General features: G+C 36.6%; 1 non-coding gene across 1 annotated transcript; it reads right to left on the reverse strand.

The window, feature by feature from the left end:
* Window positions 1-911: 911 nt before the first annotated feature.
* On the reverse strand, window positions 912-1,075 carry LOC120087366 (U1 spliceosomal RNA). Its single transcript, XR_005484504.1, has one exon. It is a non-coding gene; the product is annotated as a U1 spliceosomal RNA (small nuclear RNA).
* Between the last annotated feature and the right edge of the window lie 6,111 nt (window positions 1,076-7,186).

Raw genomic sequence — 7,186 nt, forward strand, 5'->3', positions numbered from 1 at the left:
GGTAACCTAATCAGAGATTTTCAGTTATTTAGATTTAATTAAAGTTATTTGTTTTATAAAATTTATCTGGTTTTGGCCAATTCATTAAAGTACCGTTCTAAGATGTATACATACATGTAGTAATGGCCTAATATAAGTCCTATGGAGTTGAATTGTTACAATGTTATAGTCAAAATTAATCAAATATTCATTCTAGTCATCATTTCACACGTTTTTATCTTTAATACCAAATTTCGCAAGTGTGATCACTTACAAACACAAGTTTAAGAAATTTTAACCAAAATTTTAGTAGTGTGGAATATAGAAAGTTAAGGTAAAATTTAAGAGGGAAATAATGTTTATAGAAGTACCTCATCAGCAATGAATCAAGAATACCAAGATTTCTTGATGAGAAGCTTTATTGAGTCGATAGAATATTTGGTAGAAGTAATGGATACTCTCCTCTATAATTTAAAATTTCCATAAATTTTGATGGGGAGAATTTTGTTTTTTTCCTCAATTTTGAGATTTTATTTCGAATATTCCGAATTCCCCATCTCAACAAAAATTGGGAGAAAATCTAACCATTTTGTTTTTTGATTTTACTTTTGAGAGAAAATCCAACCATTTTGTTTTTTTTATTTTGTTTAATCTATTTACACCTCCAATCCTTTGTTATTTATTGATTTTAAGAACTCAAAAGTAGCTTACAAAAATAATTAATTTCGTTTTTAATGATATAGACTTTAATTATTGGTGCACTTATTCCAACTTTTCTCAATTTTTACCCAACCTCAAAATATATGAATAACATACAACTACAGAAAAGATTGCGCCATGAGAATCGAAAACTTCATTAACAAATTATAAATCGAAATAAGGTTCCTATCTAATCTAAGGAAACAGTAAAGGAATTATTGAACTACACATTGATAGGGGCCGCGCGAACGCAGGCCCCCACTACCACAAATTATGACGTAGACTCTACCACGTTGGACAGACCTTAGGTAGGCACCCCTCCGGTATGTGCAATGAAGGTCACCAACCTAGGCTGTGGATCTTCTTGATCGCCCAAAAGCCCCGTCCAAGTAAGTATGTTTCCACGGTCTCCCTACATTTCCTTTTATACCTCATTCCCGCTGCTCATTTTTAACTTTCACCGATGTGGGACAAATCAAAACTTCCAAATAAATTAACCTACCACTTCCCTGCTTTCTCTTCACCTATTCAACTTTCCCTCTTTTTTTTTCTTTATTCATCAATTTTTCCAACTTTGTTATATTTTTAAGGGGAAATAAATTCTTTGATAACCAAGAGAATATATATTGTATGGAGTATACTCAATCTATATATTTATTCTTTTAAGTTTGATGGTTATCAAGCGAAATGTAAAATACCTAATTTTTCTTCAATTTTATCATATCATTATCACGTATAGTTTATAATGTAATGATTTTATAGTCAACAATTACAAGAATTGAAGATCGAACCATCGACTTTGAAAATGATAATTGGTACTTTATCCACGAAGTTTTATTCATATTGATCATATAGTTTAATAGTTGACAATAAATAAAGAATAATGGACATAATCACTTGAGATTAAAGTGATCTTCATATTTTTTTTTTAACTTTGTCACAAATATTGGATGTTGACATTAGAAGTTGTCCTTTTTCAATCAACGTAGTCAATCATAACTAATAGTTTTTTCTCGCTACGACGATCTTGAGAAAGTAAATTGGTAAAAGAATTATCATGAAATTCCCTCAAACAAGTTTGTGAAAAGGAAATGCAACAAGAAATAGATAAATAATAACAAGGACCACATTTAAAACATATTATGAATGGTAACACTACAAGAAAAAGAAGCTCGCCCCACACCTAAATCTGTCGTCGGGAGATAGGGTCTCTTCCGATGACGTAAGGGCCCATCGGGAGTTCCTAAGGAACTCCCAATGATTAAATCACTGCGTCGGGAGATAGGACCTATCTCCTGACGTGCTAAGGGACCATCGAGAGATCGGACCTATCTCCCGACGCAGTGATTTAATCGTCGGGAGTTCCTTAGGATCTCTCGACAGCCGTCAATAGCTGTCGGGAGATCCGATCTGGTATATACCAGATTGCATCACAGCCTCCCTTCTTCCCCATTAACCTCAATCTGCAAACCCTAGCCCACCGTCGCCTACCGCCGCCTGCCTTATTGTTCGCCTGCCGTCGATCCGCTCACCTGTCGTCACCGCTCGCTACCGTTGTCGTCCTATTTCATTTGCTTCTCTTCATTGTTGCCTGTCGTCGTCGTTCGCGTCTCTTCGCGTGCCTTGCTGTCCGTCGTTCATTTCCTTCATTTCCTTCGCCGTTCATTTCCTTCATTTCCTTCACCGTTCTCTTCGTGTGCCTTGCCTGTCGTCCATCGTTCATTTCCTTTCATTTGCCTTCGTCGTTCGCGTGTTGTCTACTGCTCCAGTGTCCTTCGCAAGCTTTCAACAAGTCCACCCACATCCCTTTCATTTCCTTTCTCTTATTTTGTAAATTCAAGCCATTGTTTCATTTCTCATGGATTTGAAATCCAATTACTATTGTTTTGATTTATTGTCATTTAACATCTATCTCTTTTGTTGTTCTTTAAATTAAATCTAATGTTTATAACATAGGATTTTTTTCTTTCCTTGTTGCCTTAATTGAGATTGACCCATTTCATTACGTTACAATTTCTGTAATTTGGTGGATTGTGGATGTTATTGTGAATTGTGGATTGTGGATTGTGGATGTTACAATTTCTACAATTTGGTGGATTGAGTCTTTTTTTTTCTTTTAATTCTTAAGGTTAGGGATTTAGTGACTTTTTTAACTAAAACTAATTAAAAATATATTTCAAATTTATTATGATGTTTGTGTATATGACTAAAACTTCTATTGAAAATTCTATGAACATTTAATCATCACTCTTCTTAAAAGTTATGTCATTGTCTCTAATGATGAGCATGGATAGGAATCTGGTTTTAGAAGTTGATGATTTTCTTGAGTTTTCTTTCTGAAGTCTAAAATTTTCTTCAGTTCTAATAATTGTATAAAGCAGTTCAGTCTGGTTAACCTAAGAATCAACTATTCAAGGCAGTACTTGTGAAAGACTTGTCTGTTCTCTCTTATAGGATATGACAATAGTGTGTTCATTTGTTAAGAGAGTTTAAAGAGATTCTTCTCAAATGATAAACATGAAGAGGTGGATATTCAAATTGATAATAATAGGAGTAACTAACGTATGTTATTTAGTTTGTGAGATGTTCGACACATGTATAAGTAAAACGATACATCACATAGTGTTCACTTTGTTAATTCAACTAACTTCACGAAGGAAAATTCAACTTTATATCCCCAAAAACACATTGGTTTTCAAATCAAATCAATAACATTAGGGCCAAAAAAGGGACCCATTTTACTTATTACTTAATTTTGGACTTAGTTTAGTCTTTAGTCCTTTGCAGCTAGTACATCACAAAAATTCAAAATTGAAAAGTTTAAGTCTCGTCTAATAATAATTGTACTTAAGAAAGATGCAAATCATGGTAAGAAATATGGAAGAAATATGCTTCTGAAAAGTGAAAATATATAATCACATTCCTAAATGTTCATTATTTTTTTTTTATTACAAATTATACTCCATGGATGTTGTGTATACACAAGTCAAATCACCTATTAGAGATTATTTAAAATTTTAAATTCTCCGAACAAACGTGGAATTGTTTATTAAATTAATCAAAATTCATGCTTAATAAAAATTTTGTACTCTATCCTCTAATACAGGTTATTGTTTTAGATTATAAGTTGGTCAGAAAAGATTTATTTTTAAGGATGAATAAAGAATTGATTAAACTAAGAAATAAGTTATCAGTGGAGTATAGAGAAGGAGTTCAATTTGGGAAAATTAGATATTGTGGAATGACATCTATTAACATATGGAATATCTCCCTCATAATGTGAGTGAGTATATCATGGAGAGCTGTAAACTTATCTAGAGGGTTTGAAAGTAATACAACTCATTCAATACACAATGTTAAAGTAGATAGTATAGAGGGTAACGTTGTCGAAGAAAATGAGATGTTGAATCTTATAAACGATCTACAAGTTCCAAATGAAAATGAAGATGAAAATAAAGAAGGGACTAAGAAGGAAATGTCATCTAATGGTCAAGAAAGAGATACCACGAATATATTCGAGGATTTAATGATCGAAGCACATAATGAACTATACTCTGGTTGTTCGCAATTTTCATCCTTAACCTTTTAGTGAAGTTAATGCATATCAAAGTTCTCAATGGCTAGAGTAACAAATCGTTTGACATGTTGCTAGAATTTTTAAAAGCAGTGTTTCCAGCTGACCCGCTATACCTACTTCCTTTTATGAAGCTAAGCGAAAATTGCGTGATTTATGCCTAGGTTATGAGTCTATTCATGCGTGCAAATATGATTGTGTATTGTATTAGAAAAAATTTACAGATTTGCAACAATGCCCCGTTTGTGGTGAGTCTCGGTATAAAGTTAATAATGGCAAGGGTAAAAAAAATACCACATAAGGTATTGCGTCATTTTTTATTGATATCGAGATTAAAATGATTGTTTGCATCAAAAGAAGGCGCTTCTGACATGAGATGGCATAAAGATAAGTGAGTTGAAATAGAGGATGTATTGCGGCATCTAGGTGTTATAGAGGGATGAAAACATTTTGATCGTGAATTTCCTCATTTCTCTTTAGATCCCCGAAATGTTTGTTTGAGATTAGCTTCAAATGGGTTCAATCCGTTTGGAAATATGAGAACTTTTTATAGTATATGGCCTGTGGTGATAATTCCTTATAATTTGTCCCCTTGGAAATGCATGAAGGAAACAAACTTCTTCATGTCTTTGCTCATACCTTGTCATACTCCCTCCCTAGCCTTAGCCCCCAAGACCTGGAAGGGAGCGTGAGGGTACACCTAGTATTCCAAGAAAACATTTAATTTTAACATTCCCCCCCTCCCCCCTCCATATCCATTAAAGATTTCAACATGTTTACAACACTCTATCTATCTTTTATACACATAGTTCAATTTCCTATATTCTTTATTACATGATCCGAGTCGTGCCCTGAGAATTTACTAAGTCCTGGGGTGATAGTGGTTAGTAGACTCCTTCCTGAACGTTCCGCTTTGCTACCTAGGGGGGATATAAGAAAACATTTGGAAGAGTGTGAGCTATTAAGCCTAGTGAGTTGTTCTTTTAAAATAATAATCACTTTGCAAAACATATTTTTGGGAAATTAATCACATAATCACAATTCCAGTATAATCTATGCATGATCATGTATATATTCATTCAATCAACATCCTCCAGTTCCATGTTATACGTGGCATGCTCATATCATGGACATATTATCAATCATCACAGCTTTTTATGGAAACTTTTCTATAATCCACTTTTTCCGCCAATGTGCACATCGACATGCTTAGGTACTTGACTATATTTCCCGCCGGTCGTCACCGACTATATTTTTCCGTAAAGCACCTTTTGTTAAGCATACTAACTTATGTAATCTGGGTATAATCTCAGTTTCCATAACAATTTCACAAGCAATATCATGGCAACAATATAACATCATAAACATGCATTTGGCACTTACATATGCATTTATCCACATATCAACTCATAAAACTAAGTAAACACTCACCGCAAGCAAGTATTTCCATTAAAATCACCTTGAGAATACCTTCTTGAGAATTCCTCCATATCAATGAAAATTCATCAATTAATACTTGTTATATCAATAAATAATGTCAAACTAGCCAAAATATCATTATATAATGAAAATACCAGCTTACCCTACTCCAATTTAGCCAAAATCCCAAAATTAGCCTCTTTAGAGGTTATTTGGACTGTGGTAGGCAGTTGAGCGTTGAGTAGTAGGCAGAGTAGGCGTGCTGTGCCACACAGGGGCTGGCGCGTTTGGGCATGTGTTGTGTTGGGCGTGCATTGGGCGTGATGCGTCACACGGGGGAGGCAGTTGCGCTGGGCTAGAGCGTGGGATGCATCGAGCAAGGCGCATGCGGACGGACAGACGCAACGCTTCGTGCGTGCAGGGTGTGGGTTGGCTGTGTGTCCGGCTAACGCAATGCCTCACCAACGCAACCTTGTTTCTTTTGATCTCCAATCAACTTGGAAGCCTAATAACTCAAACGTAACTCTCTAAATATGCTCTCAACACACGATTTAGGTGATGGTATGAATAAATTACTCTTTCCCAACCTCTCTATTTATAGCCATTCCAAACTCATGGTGACAACTCAACTCTCATTTGTCTCACTTTAGAGCTGCCAACACTTAGTCTACCCAGCCTAGCTTTGAGTTGTTCTCATTTCAGCTTGCCAGCCAAAATCTCCTTTTTTGCATGAAATATTCTTTACTCACCTCCTGCTTGGGGTGATCAGACTTCAATTGCATGAAATCTCTTTTGTCCACTTCCTACTAGAATTTTGTGTGATCCTCCTATTGCCACCTAAATCACTTAATTACTTCACATATTTCTCTACTTAAATTGTTTAAGACTTATACTCGTATACCATTGGCATCCTCCCTTGAAGTTTTCCATCAATTAGCCTTACCTTTGATTCTTAAACGCATAGCAATTCACCCTTCCTTCATCAAAGTCCTACTTAGCCAATGCATAGGGTGGCCGCTCACCCTCGACACATGGCTTGCTAGGTGTGCTTGCTCGACCTACTAAGCATGGACGCATGGTGCTATCCATCGATGCATGGCATGTTGCCTAGACGCTTGCGCGCTTTGCTGCATAGGCGTGCTCGGCCGTATAGGCACGCTCGGCCACATGGGCATGCCTCACCGCATGGGCGTGCGCTTGGTATAGCGTATCGACACATGGCTGATCAGCAGACTCGGCAGCATTCGACACATAGGATGGCTTGCCCGCTTGCTCGTTCTACGCATAGGTAAGACGCTCAGAATACACCAACGATGCATAGGCTGCGCGCTTGACGCACAGCCTGTGCATTTGTCCTCGACGCATGGCCTTTGCGCTTGGCCTCGACGCATGGCCTGTGCGTTTGGCGCATGGCCTGTGCACTTGGCCTCGACATATGGCTTGCGCGACTAGCATGCTCACTCGACGCATGCTGCCTGCGCGTGTCTGCATGGCTCATGTATGCCTTTGCATTGG

This window comes from Benincasa hispida, chromosome 9, assembly GCF_027475165.1.
Source record: "Benincasa hispida cultivar pf3 chromosome 9, pf3_genome.v1.1, whole genome shotgun sequence".
Taxonomy (NCBI): domain Eukaryota; kingdom Viridiplantae; phylum Streptophyta; class Magnoliopsida; order Cucurbitales; family Cucurbitaceae; genus Benincasa; species Benincasa hispida.